The sequence below is a fragment of the Alligator mississippiensis genome, chromosome 4 (genome assembly GCF_030867095.1).
Source record: "Alligator mississippiensis isolate rAllMis1 chromosome 4, rAllMis1, whole genome shotgun sequence".
Lineage (NCBI taxonomy): Eukaryota > Metazoa > Chordata > Crocodylia > Alligatoridae > Alligator > Alligator mississippiensis.
Genome location: NC_081827.1, coordinates 56,525,730 through 56,547,775, shown reverse-complemented (window position 1 = coordinate 56,547,775; position 22,046 = coordinate 56,525,730). Strand labels below are relative to the sequence as shown.

At 43.7% G+C, this 22,046-nt stretch overlaps 1 protein-coding gene across 9 annotated transcripts in view; it reads right to left on the bottom strand.

Moving 5' to 3' along the window:
- The window catches only part of CNTN1 (contactin 1), a 470,483-nt gene extending 450,299 nt beyond the window's left edge, over positions 1–20,184 (bottom strand). For 2 of the 9 annotated variants that reach the window (XM_059726000.1, XM_059726001.1), the window contains exon 1: positions 20,099–20,183. The gene's annotated coding sequence lies outside the window, so the exon portion shown is untranslated. Of the gene's footprint in view, positions 1–17,797; positions 17,916–19,780; positions 19,871–20,098 lie in introns of those variants that run through there. The other 7 variants (XM_059726003.1, XM_059726007.1, XM_059726006.1 and 4 more) reach the window with 4 other exon arrangements.
- Positions 20,185–22,046: the final 1,862 nt, after the last annotated feature.

The following is a 22,046-nucleotide window of genomic DNA, read 5'->3' as shown; positions in this document are numbered from 1 at the left end:
GCTCAAAACTGAGAGGAATGGGGGGGGAATGTGATTGGAGGCAGGGGGCTCCACATGCACATGCATGTCCACATGCACATGGTTGGCATACAGCCAGGCAGGGTGGTGGGACTAGCCCCAGCAGTTAGATGCAGGTAAGTCTATAAGGGGCAGGGGCTGGAAGGCCAGAGCTTGGGGACTGTCCAGGGGGCTGTGGAGGGGAGGGCATGTGCGTTTGTGGCAGGGATGTGTGAAGGGGAGGTGGATGTCTGCCAGTGCTAGAGGAAAGTGGCTGGGCACTGGGGCTTCAGCAGGGTGGGTGGGAGGGGAGGCACCAGCCCCTCCAGAAGCAAAGTGGGGTAAGAGGCCCTTCAGGGATGGCAGGGAGCTGCATGACCAGGCCAGCAACACCAGGGCTGGTGCCCATGGTTGCAGGGGCAAGGCAGCTGGGAGACACTGCCCAGGGACCATAGCCAGGCCACCTGGCATGGCATAGGAGCCCCAGCCCAGGACGGGGGGTGCCACAGGCCTCCCATCCTCCTCCCTCCAGCCCATGCCAGGGCCAGACTCTCTCCACCACTGGCCACGTGAGTCAGAGTTGCTGCAGCTGCTGCACTCCAGCCTGAGCAAAACAGAGGCAGCTGGGGTTCCCCTCTGGCAGGGCTGGGTCTGAGGCAGGGGTCAGGAGTGAGGGGCACAGGCAGGGCTCAGGGGGCACTGTGGCTTGGAAGTGAGGGGCAACAGCATAGGCAAGGCATCGGCATATCAGGATTGCTCAGCAATACAAAGCAGCAGGAGGACAGCTGTAGCTGGACCCACGTCCTGGTGAGCGAAGGGGGCAGGGGAAGCACTGATTTTCAGTGTAAAAAAACAAAAAATCAAACACCAAAATATATATGTAGTTAAAATTTATTTTATTATAATGATTGAGGCACTGGTAGGTTTTCAAATTACTTTAAAACTGTAAGTGCATCTGTGAAACATTGTGCTATATTGATACCTATATACAGTGGAGTTTCATTTTAATCGTGGAAAAACACGGATTTGGGGGGTTTTAAATCAGAGAACTTGGGATTTTTAAGCAGAGGAAAACAGGATCCCTACCAATCACTTCTACTGGTTTATGTGTAATTTCTACCCCTAGCCTTCAACACAGGCTGTGCATTTATACAGTTACCAAGAACATGTAAATTGTTAACAAAACTGAAAACAGGAACGCAGGTTGTAGAATGGCAGCTACAATGCTCTACTAAGATTAAACTTTGGCAAATTCTTTCTATATCTTACGAAAAGCTTTCTGCACAAGAGCCCTGTAGACAACACAGGCTGGATTGGAAGGAATAAACTGCATTGTTAAAAATGTGTGAAACAACATGAAATGTATGGAGAGCCACAAAGCACTACAAATGAAACATTCTAGCATCCACAAATACAGCTCTTGTGGGAAAAGAGCTCTGTGCTCTGGTACTTGAATATAATTATGTAGTTTAAATGTAAGGTCAGGATATTAATTGTATTTTGTAAAGAATTCCCCAATTGAATTAATCATGAAATCCTAGGTTAGTAAATCCCAAAATTAAATTATTTAGCGAGAAGAGAGAAAGGTGTCACACTTACGTTGTACAAAACCAGGAATTTATCATGGACATCATTCACACTAGTGAAACACTTGGAATCATTTTTTTCAGCTGATTCTGAAGTCAGAACAATCAGTGCATGTAACCGAGGACCTCTAAATACTCCTCTCCACTTACATAAGCATACTAATTTTCCTTTACCCTTATCCCTGTCCTTGTGATGTCTCACACTTATTTCAGACCCCCAAGCGAGCAACAGGCACGTTCTGTCCTTGCAAATTATGGCAGTCAACCCCTTTTTTATTTTCTAAAAGTAAACAAAAAAAATGTGAACACCTGGTGGTGCCCAGGATATAGATGGGAAGAGAGGTTATCTGCAGCTCACAAATTCCTTTATGAGATTACAATTTGTCATTCAGTCTTCACAAACACAGCTATCTAACTGTCATCCACTTTAACTTTCAAACACTCTTTGCTCAACTATGAAATGAGCAGAGAAAGCAAGCCATCTGCCCTTTAGCTGGCTCAGATGAACACATGCAGTTCTAAGGACAAGTACCTTTCCTTACTTTGTTTATATCTATGCACTCTTTCTTTGAGAAACAGGATAATTGCCGGTTTTCTCTGGAAAGGGAATAGAAAAAGAACTTGTCTTAAAACAGCTATACTGTAGCATGAGAGGAGGAGGCAATTTCCTTAGTGGACTTCTATGCCAATTACCGAACAGTATAGCTCACAGCTCTTACTTACTGGGAGCTAGCACCTGCCAACTGTCACCAGATCAAGAAAGAAAAAACAGAAATACAGCCATGCATGTATACAATTTTGCAGTTAATTAGTGTGAAACCAAAACTTGATCTTCGATTCATGCTATCAAACTGTAAAGGAAGTGGTCTGAAAAAATGTTGAAAACAAATAATAGTTTACCTCTTATTCTAAAATTTAGCTAATAGGCAATGTACAGCAACAGATGTGGGTTACTGATATAAAAAAACTGAACTCTAATGGCTTCCCTTATTGCTATCATCTCTTTTCTCAGGAAGCTTTTTGGGTTCAGATAACCAAAAATAATGAGAATGTATATACTGGCAACTTCCATTTATCTCTTTGCACTAATGTAACTTGTCTATCCTAAAGCTGCGTGTTACTATAATCATTACATTTTAAGAGCAACCCATAGTATAACAACCTACTTTTACAGCAGTCAGAGTCAGGCTTGTCCAACTTCATTTGCCTATTTAATATGGAAAGCATTTTTAGAGAAAAGCCATTGTTACACAACTGGGAACAATTCAGATTAAAGATGAGTCAAGGTTCTTCCTCAAGGTCTATATATTTTCTTATGCACTTGATGAAACATTATGTAAATTAATTGGCATTATTCCAGATACTTCTGAGAGAATTACTTAAACTTACATTTTAAAAAAGTAACAAATACAGTTTGTCAAATATGGATAATATTGAACAGATGATTTTATAGACATGTCCAGAATTACAACAGTTCAGATAAAGAAATGCAAACAGAAAAGACATTATATTACTGCCCATAAAAAAGTATATATTTTGTACTCACAGTAGCAAAAAGATAAAAGAATCTAAGCACACATAACGCAACAAAAAGCTTCTGTTTCAGGAACAAACTTTTGTTTACACTTTATATCCAAGCCTTGGAATAGAGTGCCTTTATCATGCTCTGCTCATACATATGAAGTGCACCTTGAGTTAGGAAAACCATATATAATAATCATCATTTGGTGGCAAATTTACATCTATTTTTATTAATCTTTGGGTACGTTTTTCACTTAATTGCGAGTTAGATACCATGATTTTCAGAGGGATGGGATAGGCAGTATATTAATGTTTTCTTTTTAAGAGCCAAAAATTAAGAGCCAATCATTCTACAGTGATCTTAAATTACATAGCACTTTTAAAATAAGAAGGAATCAAAAAAGAAAAATAAAGGAAAAAAAATACCTTTAAACCTAGAGAATTCAATGCAATATTTATTTAGCATTTCTAATATATTTTGAAGCATCTCACAGATTTACTATTGTATAATTAATTTTAAAATCTATAGGGCAGGTCTAAAATCCCATACAAGAACATAATTTTCTATTAAATTCTACAGGTCTTTTTGATAAGGAGATTGTTAATGCAGTTCAAACGCAGTGATTGGACCACAGAGGTTAACAGACCTAGTGCTAACAGCCAACACAGCTATTAGCACTTATACTGCTTTTTAACTGCCTTCTTTTTAAGAGGTGAAGAGAACATATTCTATCCTGTCTTATGCCAGGGTATGCTACCATGATGAATAGCATAGTAATGGCCAAGAAGTCATGCATATGTCTTTATTGAGCAGGGCAGTTGTCCCCCTAGTACTCAAGGAAATATTACTACATTCTCAATTCTTTTGGAATGTTGCTTTCATAGAGTTCATAGGTTTTGTAGACATTAGGGCTGGAAGGGAGCTTGGAAGATCATGCTTTGTATTGTAAGAAGACAGAACATGACTTACCTTCCAAATCAACTAAAATTTCCAACAAGTTAGTAATTAATTACAGTTATGCATGCATAAATACCAACATTTCTCCACCATCTCAATTTTCTCTTTTAATTTCTTTGCAATTTAAATATATTGTGATTCAAAACACAAGCAAACAAGCATACAGTTGAATGACTATTTCTGAGCTGGAGACATGTCCACTACCCCAATTCATGCTAGTTGCTCTATCCTGCACACAGAAGGAAAGAGACACCATCAAACAGCTGGAGACAGTGTTGCATGAGGTAAGGTTATTTGCTTAAACGTTCTGCTTACTAGACAGTACATAAACAGGCAGCCAATTCCTGTTTTAAAATATGCACATATTATCTGTGTATCATTACAAATACATTCCCACAATTGAAAGATTGAGCACACGGACAATGAATTAAAAGGCATGCCTCCAAGCAAGAAGCAGAGATTCATCTGTTTCACTCTCTAATCAGGGTCTCCAGTTTAAAAAAAAAAAGAGAAAAGGAAAAGAAAAAACAGAAGAGTCTGAAAAACAGCAGAGAGATAACTACCCACAGAAATCAAATCCACACACACATTATATATATATATACATACATATATATATACACACACATACATATACTGTGTATGGCAGTTAATGTATATTTCTGCTCTGTTTATATACATTTTGTTTTAAAATCCAGATAGTCACAATCAACAGTCAATATACTTCCATCTCCAGGTTTTCTGAGTAGTAAATCATCATCTAGGGTTATAAACCCAATAGAAGAAGCAAAAATTACATTTCAGGTACTGCTCTTCCCTTTATAATGGCTCTATTAATCCATTGACAGAACTGTATGGAATCCACAGAACTGTACAGAAGTGCACAGAATGTCTGCAAATAATGCATCTGTTACAGAACTAATCCAGGTACTTTCGGTGCTATTAAACAGTAACAGAAACACAATTTTTTGACATGCTAAGTAGTTTTCATGGGTTTCTCAAAGTTCTGCTTAATTTGTATAAGCAGCAGCCAAAAATGCTTTCAGTTCCCCACTTATTTTCTTTTCTTACGCTTTTTGACACACGATTCCAAAGTCACATAACTTCAAATATAGACATAGAAAGGGAATGCTTACCAAAAAAAGCGCTTGCTGGTAGGAAGGCCAACAAGGGAGGGTTAGAGAAGGAAACTCTTCTTGATTTGTTGCTCACAAATCAGGAGGAATTGATTGAAAATGTAAAGGTGGAAAGGAATTTGACAGTGACCATGACCACTAAATAATATAGTAGGCTTGTGAAAAGTGACTAGCATTCGCTTTGGATTCAGCTGATTCAGGGGACAGCGATTTGATTTGGTGATTCGAATCATTGTCTTGAATCAATTCAGCCAAATCTGATTCGGAGATTTGGCCACCACCATTGGACAAATCTCTGACTCAAACAGGTCCCATCCCCCACCCGCTCTCCCAGCCCCATCAACGGCTGCCCCGCCTGGCTCTCCAAAAAAATAGCCCCGCATTCACCAGCTCCTGCCAGGTGGGGGTAGGGGGGCGCTCCCTAGTGCCCCCCACTACCCTGTGTGGTGTGGGGGGGGGGAGGATGGACTATGCCACAAGCCCCCAGAAGCCCCCATGGCTGCTGCAGCAGGTGGTGTGTGGGGCCTTTTTTTTTTTTTCTTTTAAAGAACCAGGAGCGGGGTCTGGGCAGGGAAGCCATGGGGGGTGGAGGCAGGAGAGCAGGTGGGGGACCAGGCAGGGGATGGGGAGAGCTCCCAAGTCACTCCTGTTGACTCCAGCCAGGTTGTATGTGAAGCAAGGATCAGCCAGGGACAGGAACAGCAGTGGGCGGGTTCCTCCTCCCTGCCTGGTACTCCTAAGTATTCTCTGGCAAGCCCAGCAGCAGATATAGGGGAAAAGGAACCTGCCCACTGCTGACACTGTCTCTTGCTGAGCCCAACTCCACATGCAGCCTGGGTGGAGTGTGGTAGAGGCAACTCTGGAGCCTGCCCCCACCCTCAGCACCAGCTCAGCTGAGAACAGGGCAGCAGCAATAGAGGAAAGGGTGGGAGGAGAATAGAACATGCTGCTGGGTACAGAGGGAAGAAACATTTTTTTTTAATTTGCTTGAAGAACTTAAACAAAAAAATTGAGTGCCCCATTGCTGCTCCTGTGGCAGGGTCTGGGGTGTGTGAAATCCTGAATCCACCCATGACCATTGACTATCCTCATTCAGAACTTGTGAAGGTTACATGAGGTCCCAGATGATTGGAAAAGGACAAATAAAGTGCCCATCCTTAAGAAAGGAAGATGGAGGATCCAAAGGAATACAGTCAGTCTGAACTCAGTATCTGAAAGATCAAGGAGCATATCCTCAAGGGATCAATTAAAAAGTACCTAGAGGAAAACAAGGTGATCAGGAATGGCCAGCATAGATCCGCCAGGAGTAAAGCATGCCTGAACAACCTGGTTTCTTTCTATGACCAGGTGAAAAGCTTTCCTTCTTTAACAAGCTAAGGAAATACAGGCTACAAGAAAGTACTGTAAGGTGAATATGTAACTGGTTGGATCATCATGCTCAACAAGTAATCATCAATGGCTCAATATCTACCTAGGAAGAGTTATCAGCTAGGTCTGTGCGAAATTTCACTGGGTGTTTCATTTCAAAGCTGTTTCAATGCGTTTCGAGCTGAAAACGGTGAAATTGAAACAAAACAAAAAACTTTGAAACAGCTTTGAAAAGAAACAAACACACTCTAAACATTTTGAAAGTTTCAAAACATTTCCAGTTTTAAAGCTGGGCTTGCTTGGCTTGCAGCTAAACAGAAACTAAGAGAGGAAGGGGAAAGAACTGCTCTGATATTGACATCTAGCTCCCTGTTTGATTTCCTAGTTCTCCAATTGCTTCCTCCAGCTCTCTGATCATTTCCCCAGCTCTTCCCCAGGGGGCGTGGGCCCCCCCATCTGCGTAAGGAGTTTCAGCAGGCTGCCGAAAACCCAGCACACAAATCCGGGGGCCCGTGCCCCCTGAGAAAAGCTGGGAGAAGCAGTCAGAGAGCTGAACATTCCCCCAGTTCCCGGTTGGCTTCCCCAGCTCTTCCCAGGGGGTGCAGGCCCCCGGATGATGTGGGATGACAGCAGGCTGCCGCTGCCAGTTAGTGATGGCAGCAGCTCTGAGCTATTCCTCCGGCCAGCAGCAACAGCCTGCTGAAACCCCGCACGCAGATCTGGGGACTCACACCCCGCCGAGAGGGTTGCAGGGTTGTGCCAGACTCCTCCCGGGGGGTGCGGGTCCCCGGATCTGCGCACGGGATGACAGCGGGCTGCTGCTGCTGGCTGGAACCAGCACTTGGCACAGCCCACACTGTGTGCTAGGAAGATTGGTACTGCCACTGGCCCCAGATGGCAGTGGCAGCATGCTGTCATCCTGCATGTAGATCTGGGGGCCCACACCCCCTGGGAGAGCTGTGGGGCTGTGCCAAACTCCTCCTGGGGGGCACAGGCCCCCACACCTTCATGCGGGCTGACAGCATGATGCTGCTGCCGGCTGAGACCAGTGCTGGGTACGCTGGTGCTGCTACTGGCCCCAGCCGGCAACGGCAGCCTGTTGTCATCCTGTGCACAGATCCAGGGGCCCACGTGCCCCAGGAGGGCTGTGGGGCTATGCCAGACTCCTCTCAGGGGGTGTGGGCCCCCAGATCTGCATGTAGGATGATAGTATGCTGCTGCTACTGGCTGGGGCCAGTGCCAGTCCAGGACAGCCCCACAGCACTCCTGGGGACCCCCAGATCTGCATGCAAGAAGGCAGCATGCTGCTGCTGCTAGCAAATGATAAGAGTTTTGCTTTGGACAGTTTGAGGTGCAGTTTCCCAGAAACCCGTTACCTATCTCCTTGAAGCTTGGTAGACTTCATGCCATCTGTGCAGTTTTCATCTGAATCAAGCAAGAAATGACAAAGTTATAGGCATTTTCATGATTCTTCATCATAGCCTATGGCAGAAGCATCGACACAGTACCTTCAAAACAGCAAAACTGAAGTCGAAACGAAACAGTGCTGTTTTGAACAGCCCTAGTACCAAGTAGGGTTCCATAGTTGTCTGTCCTGGATCCAATGCCGTTTAACATCTCTATTAATGTTTTGAATAATAGGAGTGAGTGCATACTTAACAAATGCTTCCAGCTGACACCTAGTTGGGTACAGCTGCAAACTCTCTGGAGGGTAGGGATAGGATCCAGAATGATCTAACAGACTGGGAAAATGGTCCACAATCATGGAAATGAAATTCAGCAAGAACAAGTACCAAATCCTGCACTTGGGATGGAATAATTGCATGCACAAATGCAAACTGAGGAACAGATCTAAGCTATACAGTACTGCAGTAAAGGACCTGACAATTATAGTCAGGGCCGCCCGGGGCGGGGGGGAGAACTGGGGTGACCACCCAGGCCCCACACTTTGGGGGGCTCCGCAGAGCCAGGCAGAGCAGCGGCGGCATGCAGCTGGGCAGAGCGGTGGCTCCGCATCCAGCCGCTTGCTACCTGCCCTCTGCCAACAGCAGTGCCAGCTTCTTCGGGTCCAGGGCCCATGGGATTAGAGCAGGGGCTGGGCCCTGCCTGGGCTGATTTGCCCCAGGCCCCGCACCCTGCTCAGCTTGCCTCTGATTATAGTAGACCATAAATTGAACATGAAACAACACTGTGCTCTTGTAGCAAGAAAAGCCAAAGTCATACTAGGTTGTATTGACAGGAGTGTCAACTGAAAATCAAGGGAAGTGATTTTTCTATTCAGCCTTGGTGAGGTCTCACCTGGAGTACTGAGTTCAATTGTGGGCCACACACTTGAAGAATATAGACAGATTGGAAAGTAGCTAGCAAAGGGCAGCAAAATAATTAGGGGCCTAGGAAGCAAGACTTATGAAGAAGAACTGAAAGGTCTAGGGTTGCTTAGTCTGGAGAAGAGACTACTATGCAGAAGTAGAGTTAATGATCATGAAGGGGAAAAAATCTCCACATCTTATGAGCTCCCCAAATAAGATCCCATGAAAGTGGGACAAAACAAGTATTGTTTCAGCCACTGGATTGGAAACTGGATTATCTAGCTTTCAGAACAGCGCAGTTAGAGAATGTAAACCAAAACTAGAACAGCTGTGCTTTATGACAAACCTTCAGATGCTTTAACTACAAACCTTTCTTTATACTTGCAAGTTTCTGTAGCATAATATGCCACTCTGCCCAGTGAGTTCAAAGCTCCCATTTTCACAAGAAAATACTTGATCAAGTCAGAACATAAGTTTTATCTTTCCCTATGTCTCATCTACATAACTGAATGCAGATTCATCTTTCCTCTCAGTACTATTGCTTCCCTGCTAGCCCCAGCATCATTTAACAGAATCGAATGGCTTGATAAAAAAAAAAAAATGAACTGACAATCGGTTGGTAAGTGAAAATGCAATCATGTCTTTATTTAGGGAGGGGAAAAAAGACCCTCTACTGGTTTAAACTGTTCTTAAATAATAAAATTGTCCCTGACCACCTTACCATAAAGTTAGTTTCTGTATTCAAAAAAATTCCCCCATTTAAGATACCATTGAACTTGCTTCATAAAATTTAACCTGTTCTTACTCAGATATATTTGTAAAACTTGATTTCTTGTTTCTAAAAATTGCCTCTATAACTATTTTACCTTAAAAAAGAATTAAAAAATTACTGAGTGAAAGAATTCAGTTTAAAATAATCCCTGCAGTAGCATTTATATACATACAATAAATAATTAATAGTACTACAAGATTTTCAATTTCAAAATGTCCAAAGTTTTATTTAATAATTATATATTTATATTCCTAATTGCCTTAAAAACACCAAATGCTTCTATATAGTACTTAGTTCAAAATTATGTTGTTATTACCTTTATTAATAGCTATCCTCATTATTCTAGGAACAGATCATTGACAGTGCTCTCTTTACTGCTCTCAGAATTATACAATATAATCCAGTTATTTCACCCCACCAAGGGAAATGGAAATGATAATGAATTATGCAGTAGGGACTAATTATCAGAAGTTGATCATTTGGGGGTGACAAAATGAGGTGCACTGGTAGGGAATGAGAACACTGGCAAATTAAATCATAGTACTGAATTATTCCATAGGCAAATTAACTAGTTTACTGTCGCACAAAGCAGGCTTGATTCTCTTACCATTTAAGAGTATATTTTTGCTCTTGGAAAATAAATTATTGCATACAAATAACCATATGCAGGGCCTAACTTTAAAAAATGGGTGGCAATGCAACACATGTGTTAGAAGACAAATTCAGGTACAAAGCAACATTTTCCCCAAATATCTTAAAACTATTTAGTTGCCAAGGAAATGATGAACTGGGGAGAAAATGTACCGTCTTTAGGCACCTCTTCAGTTAGATACGTTTATACAATTACTTACATTCTTGTCTTTTTATCACTAAAGCCATTTGAATTTAAAGTACTGAACAAGCAGCTTATGAAAGACATGGGGCACAGGGGTTGTATGATTCGTCACACATTGTAACTTTTAAGAAAGACACCAAGAAGCTTTGCATTTGGCATTCACTCCATATCTGCAATTATAAACTGTTCCTACTACAATGATGTTCTGTACATTCCCGTTTCATTCTGTAAGACCTACAGCAAAAGTTAAATGAAATATGTTTAGGTAATGAAACCTTACTAACTGGAATGAAAGTCAGTACTGGCACTGTTCCATCAGTTCCTCTTTTGTACTCCCCTCCCCACACCACACCCCCCGCCCCCGTGACTAGCACATGTTATACTGTTCATATCCATTACATAAAAACTCAAAGATAAAGATGAAAGAAGCATAACAAAACAAAAACAAGTCAAAACTCTTTTCTAGGATCTCATATGTAATTTCTATGTTAACCAATTTACTGTTTATGATTTTCCAAAGACACATTTCTAATACCAAAGCAGAAACTTCTATTAGAGTCTGGTTGTGGAGCCTGTTTGTCTGAAGACAAATTTTGATTGGCTGATTGTGCCTTTCTGATAACATCAAAGCTGTGTAGCAAATTTGAATGGAAAGCATTAGAGACCTTTTCCTAGACTCAGATGCAAAACTAATATATTTATTGGGGCTGGGGAAAATGTGGAGGAAGAAAAGTTAGTGTGTCAAATGCAGCAGTGGGGGAGAGTTCACAGGACGAGGGCATGGAAAGGAAAAAAATTAGTCAAGTTCCTATTTCAGCATTAGCGGACAGCTCTGTAAGCTACTTTTAACTCCATTTCTAATTAAAACCTAAATGGGTGCTATTCAAAATGCCAAAGTTCATTTTAAGGAAGCACTGAACTTCAAAAGACTGACAGAAATGGATATGAATTTCTGGTGATAATAAGATGGAGAGAAGGAGTGAGTTAAGTGAGTAACAGAAAGCCATGATTAGAAAAATTAACATAAATATTTTAGATAGCCAAGAAATACATATATATATATATATATATATATATATATATATATATATATGATCTTTTCTTTCTAGTTTCCTAAGAATTTGTCATAGTGAAATGATTCATTACCAGTTCATATTAAGAAAATATTAGAGGTGTCATATTTTAAAGCAATAAGCCAAATCAACAGGTGTATTTGTATGCTATCAGGAATGCCAGCACACAGTTCAAGAACTGCACCAATAACAGCCTACAAATTGATATGGTTGCCAAAAGTAAATATGCAGTTATACCCTTAAACTCAGCGACACATTTTAGTCTTGGGGAAGATATGCTGTGCACAGCCTCATTGGATCACTTCCTAACAAAACCAAATAGCTGCCTCCAACAGGCTAAGTAGACAGCGAGTTCCACAGAAAGTAGAAGAGGTGGCATTCTGGATGCCTGAAAAAGAAGCTGTACTTCTAAAGAAATATGTTTAGACTGTAAGGCTGTATTGATTACTTTACTTTATGGCTGCTCTTACGATACATTTCTTCTATCCGGTGATTATACTTAAAGGTAAAATACCCCTAGCAAAGCAGATCTTGATACTATTACCAATTTTCATTTTCATATTATTTAAAACTTTGAGGGAAACTAGTGCTTTGAAAAAGTACAAGTATACAACGCCATTTATAAAATCACTGTACAATTCAAAAGAGATCAGTGCATGCAGCTCTGGACCCCCAGGCTATTTCATAGTGAAAAGGTGTCAGCATCTGCTCTGAAAACACAGCTCATATATCATGTGGATTACAAAATGAAAATCTACTGCCGCCTTGGCATTAACAATAATAATACAACATATAATTCTTTTCAAATCCCCCTCTCTAGGCATGCTTGCCCCTAGAGATTGTACTTCAGGACACCCCACAGTCTCATAGCTCTACATTTCTCTTCTCAGAAAACCGTTTCTACATCTCTTCTTTTCAAATAAGGTAACAAATCACTAGCTTCAGCCATATAGCAGAATCCACTTACCGTTCCCTGCAAGATCAGCACATGCTAACAGTGTAGGATTATTCAGACAAACACTAACAGCCTGTTACATTGATCAACATCATTCAGCACACGTTTTCTTTTAAATATTTACATACAGTGTGTCAAGAATAAATAGATGCATTTTTATGTAGAAAAATCACAACTTACATAACAGTAAAATGTAGTTTCATTAATTATGAATGGAATCTTCTCTTTAAAAAACAACAGAAATGAAGAGATTATATCCTGCTTAGAACATTAAATCTTTCTAATACCCTGTAGCTGCAGTTTGAAATTTGAACACACACTGATCAACCCATTGCCTTTTTAACCTACAAGAGTCCCATATAACAGTCTTGCCATTACAATCTAACTTAATGAAACAAAAAATATTTACGTATATAGAACTTACACATTCAGTGGGTTCCTCTACATTAGACGCTGACTGCACAGTAGCCTGACACTACTGTGCAGTAGTGATGCATGGCAAAAACCATGACACGACGCTATTGTGCAGTAGCGTCACAAAAAAGGCATTTGCCGGCACTATTTCTCAGTAACTCAGGTAGCACAGTAACATCTCATGTAGACATGACCAGTCTGTCCTAAAGTACATTCTGCTGAGAATTAAAGTTTTAGACATTGGCCTACTGGCCTTTCAAAAGCTACTGTTCAGCATATATATTGATGACTTGGTCTTACATTCTTGTTACAAAATGTATTGGATTAAACTGTTGTTAAATTAAACTGCATTATCCCAATCTTAACAGATGAAGAAAACTATTTCTCAGACAATCAATCTGTCTGTGATGAAAGGCACTTAAACTTATCCCTAATTTTAAAACACTGATTTCAGCTTACACATACTTTAAGCAATGCACAATCCTTTTGACTTGAAGTTTAGCATGCATTTGAGCACTGAAAGGGCATGGAAATTACTTCCCAAAAGCGAGACAGGACATCTTTTAAAGTTGGAGAGAGAAGATTATGGTAAAGATGGACAGAAAAATTACACCGAGTTAAAAAGTAGTGATGGAAAGGTAGATTTACCTTGCATTAGTTGCTCCACAGAAACTGTTTTGTGTATCTGCACCTATCCCACAGGAATAGAAGACTAAGCCAAGGCCAACTTACTCCTGAATGAAACAGATCTAAGTACTTCCAATTACAGTACTGAAAAGCATTGGTATAAGGGGTTTACTTAAACGTTTCTTTTTTCAAAGGTCCTCAGAACAGTCTTCTCCCTTTCCCACCAACCACTCTCCTGCATGCTCAGCTGTCTCTGAGTTCCAGTCTCAACTGAGCATACAAGAGAGGGGGCCAGGTGCTGGAGAGCACAGACCCTGCATTCAGTCCAAAACAGGACAAAAGCATTCATTTCAACAACCCAATGGAACACTCAAGACAGGTATTTTTAAGAGGACTGTCCCATCAAAAAAGGGACATATGACCACCGCCAGTATCCTGCACATTTAATTCCAAATAATTTATTTTTCAATCCATACCATTGCCTCATGACTCCAACTCTTGTTCCTCAACCACAAGATCATCCCTTTCCATGAGAAAGAAATAAACTGTACATGCACCACGAAATATAAGGAAGCAAAGAGCACATAAGAAAAAAAAGACCCTGCCATAATCCAGCTCTGTCCTTCTCATTTTCAGAAATACAGAATCTATAGCCAAAATGAGTTAATTTAAGGATGCTGTACACATATTGAAACAATTTTATATGCCATCTGATATAGAGAAGTAATTCTTCCTTAATAAAACAACCTGTAATTCCCATTTTCAAAGCTATTTAACACCCTCTCCCCGCCACTCCACCCCCCCCCCCCCAAGTCTACATATCAGAATTACGGCAAACATTTCTCCTCTCAAAAATAAAAATTATTGAAAGGTTACAGGTTTCCCTCGCTTTATGCTGTATATGTGCTCCTGGAAAACAGCGCATAACTCAAATTTGCATACAGGGAACCCATTTTACAATGTAACAAACAGGGATACATTCCAAGACCTTGACTATACTGACCCTCAGACCCACTTCTACCACTTTTACAGGACAATTTTGGTACTCACCAACAGCAGACAGTACACACAAGCACAGGGTACTATCATAATGGGGATGGCAACTACAGAAACACGTGTCACAGACAATGAGTGAGGACCACAGATCCACACAGGGACTATATTTTGGTGCATGTCACTCCCACAAGGCAGCGCACAAAGCAGCTGACTGCGGGCTTCCACCACACCGATTGCTTAAGAGTGAATTTACCTCTCATACAATGAATTTTTTTATATAAAAAGGGTAATTGCAGAAGAGTGAATTCACACATACAGAACCCACATAAAGCGAGGGCAACCTGTACTGAAAAGTATCTTATCTTCAAAAGAATGCCTGCTTTCACTTCAATAAAATACTGTTGTGGGACAGTAACTCTCCACCATAGTGGTTTGTAGAAAGCTCATGGAAATGCCAGAATCCAAAACAGACTAGAAACCAGGAATGCTGTTCAATTTTTTCTCTGCTGGTCTGATGAAAAAACAACAGCTACAGAGATAAAAATAAGAATTTGAAATTGTCCTCTTGGTGATTTTTTTTAACCTGGACTATCCCTCCTTTCTTTGCCCTCTCTTTGAAAGTTATCTAAAGTGCTGTGCGATCTGTACTTTATTATTGAGTAATCGTAGCACATACAAACTTCCATTATGGACCAAAAAATCTCACTCTGCTAGGAACTATACACATTGTTCATCTTGATGTTCCTTGCATGCTAATTCTGACAATATCCATTATATAAGCTAGGCACAGACTTTTGGGGAAGTTAAATGTAATTTAATTTAGTTCACCCAGGTGCAGACCTCACACTTTAGACCCCTAGTTAGGTTGTCCCCAACCCCACCAGCCCACCCCCACAACCTCCCCCCCATGGACCAGCCAGGCCCACCCCCCCCCAGTCCTGCAAGCTGCTGTCAGTGCTGGTTTTACCAATGTTTGCTAGTTCCAGGAGCTGATGGAAGTAAGGGGAGGGGGAGACCTGGGAGAGATCAGGAGGTTTGGTTCATCGGGGGGGGGGGGGGGGGGGGAGCTAAAATAGCTCTGGTCAGGGGGAAGGGGAAATAGACTGTGGGCATATCAAATCCAGGAACCTGAATTAAAAGCAGTGAACTAGTTCTCTTGTTATGTTCAGTAACTCCCTTGTTTGACTCGGGCAATACAGAGAAAGAAACAGCAAATGCAGAATTCAAATGCAGAAGAGAAACCAGACTCCTGGAGAATGGGTAGTACAGCACAGGTCAAGAGACCTGATGGAAGTACAGAAACTCCGGCTGAAGGTTTATGCAGGAAAGGGAGAGAAAAATTAGGACTGGGAAAGGGGAGAAGATTAGGACTATGGATAGGAGAGCAGAAGCTATGGACGGAAAGCTAGGGGGTTGGAGGACAGTAGATAAAAGCAATACTGAGATCAGATAGGAGCTGGGAGAGATTGGGACTAGTTGGACAATGAGACTAGAACAAGGTAAATGGAGGTAAAAGTGACAGCAGCAAAATGCTGCGGTGAGAAACCTATGGTGAGAAAGCCAAGATTAGCTAGGTGAAGAGACAGGGACTGGCATAAGGAGCCAAAGATAAGAAAGACACAGAGAAAGGGTCAAGTTTTGGGGGGAATCAGCAAACTGTGTTAATTAGAACACATTTGCCTTGAGAGGCTGGAGTGGAATTCCTAATATCTGCTGCTGTTAGCAAACATCTCTTGAAAGCCACTGGTTTGCATATAGGATAAAAACCAGCTACAGTCAGTTACTACTTCTGCTTGAGTTTAGAGAGTATTTGCAGTGGATCTAAAAATTTTCAACCCGCTGAATGACCCATCCATGTGGTTTTCAAAATGAGGGTACAAAATGAAATTCCTGGGGTTCTCTCAGTTTGCTGTTTTAAAGGCATAAGAAAACCACATTAAAAAAAAAGTAAGAGAAAGTTATTAAGATTGCAGAGTCAAGCACTCAAAAGTCAGAACGTGCCAAAATTAAAGATACCCAAGCAACCTAAATTCAGCTCTCTGTGTGTATGATTTATAATACAGCCTTTGATTCTGTGAGCCCATGGTATTTTTTTCAAAGGAACCATGCCTCATTTAGCCCATGGGATGGACCTGCACTACAAATAAAACTAGAGATTAATGTTAGCAGGTTATCCTTGCCTCACTTGGTTTGGAAGCTGGACAGTATGAGGTAGATTGGACAGATATCACTAGGAATGCACTGATAGAGTTTTTGTAGGCCGATACTGATGGCCGATTTTTAAGGAGGCATATCAGCTGATACTGATCTGATTTCTGATACGTGGCCTGGCAGCTTAAAGAGCAGTTTCTGGCTGGTAAGTCTGTTGTGGTGGAACGGGCAGTGGAAGGGAAGGGCTGTGGGGGCAGACTGAGGCCCCCCCATGGTGAGGGAGGGAATAGGGCTGAGGCAGGCGCTGACCAGTTGAGGCAGGGCACGGGACGGAGCCAAAGCTTGTCTGGGGGGTGCAGGGGGGCGGCTACCACCGCTGCATGTACCCCAGGACAGTATGGAGGGCGTGTGCCCTCAGATCTGCATAGGGCAGGGCGGGGCAGGGCGGTGGGGCCGGGGCTGCGCCAGGGCTGGACTCTATAGCCCCCTCCCAGTGCTGCCATTGCTCGCCCTGAGCACAGCCTGGCCCAGCCCCCCCACCTAGGAAGAGCCTGGCACAGCACCAACTCTAGGCCTGCCTCACCCCATGCAGATCCAGAGGCATACACCCTCCACCATGCCCTCCTGGGGTGTGCGCAGTGGAGGGAGCCACCCCCACCCCACACCCCCCAGACAAGCTGCGGCTCCTTCCCATGCACCACCCCACCTGGGATGGGAAGTACCTGTCCCTGCCCCAGCCCCTCACCACAGGGGCCTCAATCTGCCTCCACCCCAATCTATACAGATGCTGCAGAGCCAGGTCAAAGCAATGTGCTTCTTCTTCTAGTAAAGCACCATTTTTTTGTTTGTTTGTTTTAACATCTGAAAACAGCCATAAAGTGCTACATAGTGCCAAGTACTTTGGAACAATTTGGTAGCAGGTGTCTTAAATTCAGCACTACACATTCCCCTATATTTTGACCTTAATGTCTTCGTGTCTCTGTTTCCCATCTGCAAAGTCACCCCTCATCTCACAGGAGAGTTGTAATACCAACTTCATGAAGCATTCAACCACTATAGTAATGAGCATCACCACAAAGCCCATAAGAAAATTACTGACCGTCTTCCAGCAGGTTTTGAATAGTGTGCATGGCAAGGTTCCGCATTGTGAGCAACAAGGAAAAAACAAAATAATGAAAAAACGTTTATCAAGCAACCTCCATCTATCCTGGATACTGAGATGAGGTTCCTATAAGAAAAATAAGATGTGACCAAGCAATTAAAGACTGCATCATAATTCATATTTACAATGGAATTTCCTAATGCTTAAGGGTTTTTATTTCCCAAAGTATGGTTTAAGCTAAGCGAGATTGTAAGTTTGAGTGCCTCTTGGTATCAGCTCTGAACAAAACTGTTGCTAATGGAAACGTAGAATGCATAATAAAGAAAGAAAAACAATACAATTAACTCAGTCATGCATAAAACTCAGTAGAACTTCTGTCTTATTATGAACTGAAACAACAAGGATGACCAATGATCATACTGGACATGTCTACACAAGACACTTACTGCCGAGCTGCCTAATTACCTCTGCAGTAAACATCTCAGTATCTACACATGAAGTCCTATTAGGATGGAGTAACATAATTAACTCCAATAGGTTTATCCTATGGCAGTTTCTTACTCCACAGCAACACATATGTAGACACTGATGGTGCTGGATGGGTCACAATGGTGATTTAGTGTGAGAGCTGCCTGCTGGCTAGCCCCACAGTAGAGCATCCTCGTGCTCCAGCCAGCCCCTCTACAGCACGCGGAGCTGGGTCAGAGCAGCCCCAGTCTGGCAGGCTATCCCCCGCCCAGGGCTCCCTGCCTTCTGGGACTGCCCCAATCTGGCTCAACATGCTGTGGTCCCAGGCACACATACACATGTGGCATCTGGAAGCAATAAACTCTGGTGCAATAAGCTGCACATTAACTGCACATGTAGATGCACCCACTGAAACATAAATTACCTCCACTTTTATGTTGCAAGACATATATTAAAAGATCAGTAGTGATGCAAGAGGAATACTTTGAGATTTTTAAAACATCTCAAGTCATGCCTCATTACAAAGGACCTCCTCCAAATGCAATTCTGTATATAATTATCACTACAGTTTTAAAAGTTACTTGATAGCAATACTCATGATAAATAAAGCACATCAGTTAACATCTCCTGTTCTGACCAGCACTGAACAGTGCTATGTTGCCTTTTTAGGCATATTTTTCTTTGTGGTTTGTAATCCAAACCCTGAAGTATCATTTAAGATTATTTCTATGGTTTTAATCTAATTACTAGTAAAAACCCTTAGGGGGAGGGTCATAGTTTATTTTAATGACTAAATGGGCATTAGCTAATGAATTGCAAAATCCTAATTTTAAGGCAAGAGTTTGTACTTTCAGATAATGAACTAATTCTCTAACAAGGAAAAAGAGGAGTTCCACAAAAGCCCTTCATTTTTCTGCAGGAACTTAAGTGATGCTGATTGCTAAGCGCTCCATCACTTAAGGTGACTTACAGCAGAGCTCAGTGGAAGAAAAGTCCACAGATAATATTTCTGTTCTCACCGGCAGGTGATACTACACTCAATGCAAATAACTACCATGTGCAAGATGTGCCAAAGCAAACAAGCAGCATTAACGTTTAAAACACGTAGAAGAACATGACTTCAGTGGCAAGACAGGGTAATGAAAGTCTGCCACAGCTTCCTTAATAAGCATCTGTCTCAAATAAGACGGTTGCTTCCCCCCTTTGAGCGTGCAGATTGCTCTGGGAAAGTGCAGCACAAGGCAGCAAGGAAAGTGCTACCCAGGTGGCGTGAGCTATAAGTATCAATGCGTTTTTTAAAAGCTGTAGCCTATCACCTATAGCTATATACACAGACACATACATAGACATGTACACGCACACTAAGAACTATCTATATAAAATATTTCTACCTCTACACCCCTACCCCCTCTCTACACCTCCATCCCTTTACCCCCACCCCCTCTACCTCTAGACCAAGACTTAGACCCCTGCCCCTCCCCTCCATATCCATCTCCCTGTCTCTCCAATCACCTCGAGCTCCACCACAAACGCTCCCCGAGACGAGAGGCGGAGCTGGCCCCGGGGGGCTGTGTCCTTGGCCGGCCCAGACCAGGTCCCGTCCGGGCTCCCAAGAAGGCGGGGGACGACACCTGTCTCGGGGGGGCCGCAGAGCACAGCGCGCTGCCTGCCACACCCGCTGCGCCCCGCCGGGCAGCCCCCGGCACGCAGCAGCGCGGCGAGGGCACAGCCGCCCGCGGGCCCACGCAGCCCAGCCCAGCCCAGCCCAGCCCAGCCCAGCTCCGCCCCGCCCCGCAGGAGCCCCCCCCCCCGCCGCCAGCCGCGTCCTACCTGCGCGCGGCGGCGGCGGCGGCACGACCGGGCGCTCCCGTCGCGGCTCCCACCCGCCCTCTCGCCCGTCCCCGCCGGGCTGCACACACCTGGCAGCGCCGGCCGCGCCCCGCCCCTCTCCGCCCGCCAGCGCCCCGCCCCCGCCCCGCGCGCATTGGCGGTGCGGGGCCGGCCGGGCGGCGGGGAAGGAGCTGATTGGACGGGGGTGATGTCACTCCCGGCGGGGGGCGGGGCGGGGCGGGCTTTGCTCCCGCTGCAGTGGCTCCGCAGTCCGGGGGTGAGGGGCGGGGGGTGCTGAGGGGTTGTCGGGGGCTCGGCCGGGCCGGGGGTGGGGGGCGCCCCGACTGGCGGCGAGCGCCCCCAGCATCGCCCCCGCCCCCCTCCCCCCAACTGCTCGCAGTGACACATTACTGCGGGGCCAATGGCAGCTCCCAGTGCGCACGCGCGCAGCTCCCCCCCTCGCCCCCCCCCGGCACATGCCCGGTAGCCAACTGAAGCCCAGCTGAAGCTGTTGCCCATACCGTGCCCTCGCCCTGAGCTCTCCTTCCCTCCCCTCCCCTCCCCTGCGAGCTCGGGCGTGGGGCGCGCAGCGGTGATGCTGGGGGAATGGAGCAGCCCATGGAAGCAGAGCAGCGTCACCCGTCCTGCACCCTGCTCCAGATCCACGGGGTTGTCTGAGGGAATGAGAGATTTTCAGGAGAAGCTCCTTTTTTTGTTTTGGTTTCTACTGTTTCAGCCTTTGGGTCAGGCTGTGGCGGCTGTTTTCCACCTTTACTCCACAAGCAGAAGAGCTCGAGAAGTATTATAAATCGAGGCATTCCTAAACTGGTATCTTCTCTTGGACCAAGGCAGACAGAGCCAGGATAGCTTTCCACACAAGACGCTCTTCTGATGAAACCTACACAAGTAGTTGGTCCAAGAAAAGATGTCACCCCAAGAAATCCCAGCCTCTCACATAAGGGGGATTCATAACACTCACACTTATTGCAGGCCTGCTATATTAAAGCATGGTATCACTAAGCTCCGCAGTCAACGTGGGGACGGACTGATAACACACATGCTTATTGCACGTGGATCACAGCAGACCAAGCCATGAGTTACAAAATTAAGGTAACCCAAGGCCTTAGGCACCACACCTGTGGATCCATCACTGCACCCATAATGTTTCCTCCCTAAGACAATTCCTGAACAAGGAATATTTTTCTCTGTCTATTGGAGTGATACCAAGCAGTCCTAGGGATTGCAACAAAGGGTCCCTGCATGATTTTACCCAGCAGGCAGGTATATCTCACTGTGCCTTCTTCAGTTTCTCCACCAGTCACACAAAGAACTGTCTGCTGGCGTTTTATGAGTGGGACTACCATATTTGGAGACGTTGGAGTTACCACTTTGCTGAGTTGAGCAAAGCAGTTTGCAGTACCCGGAGCTGTAGTCTCAGGCTGACATGTCTGCAAACTCAGACAGATGTTATGTCTCAATTACATTCACATCATGCTTTCAAATTTTTCTTTGCAACTATAAAGGGCAGAAACTACAAAGAGCAAAATATTTTGAAAATATTTAAAATGTTAGTATAGTATCGTAAAAAAGATTTCAACTTAATTACATGCCTCGGGGAGCTGAGAGCCTAGGCTGGGACCTTAAACATGTATGCAATAATCCTTTCCTGAGTGTTGGCTATATGCAGAAGAAGATCAGAGTAGGCAATGAGTACTTATGAAAAAGTGTAAACTGGGCAAGATTTGGCAGAGGAACAAACATGTCAAGAAGAAAGCTAGCTGGGACAGAAAGAAATGAGATGGGGTTGAATAACAGACAAGTGTAAGTAAGTCAGGTGATATGTTATAAGGTATTTAAATATACTAATAAGCTCTAAAACTCTGGATCTAGATTTCAAGTGTGCCAGTGTTTCAGACAGGTGATCATGAGAGAACAGATGACAACTTTA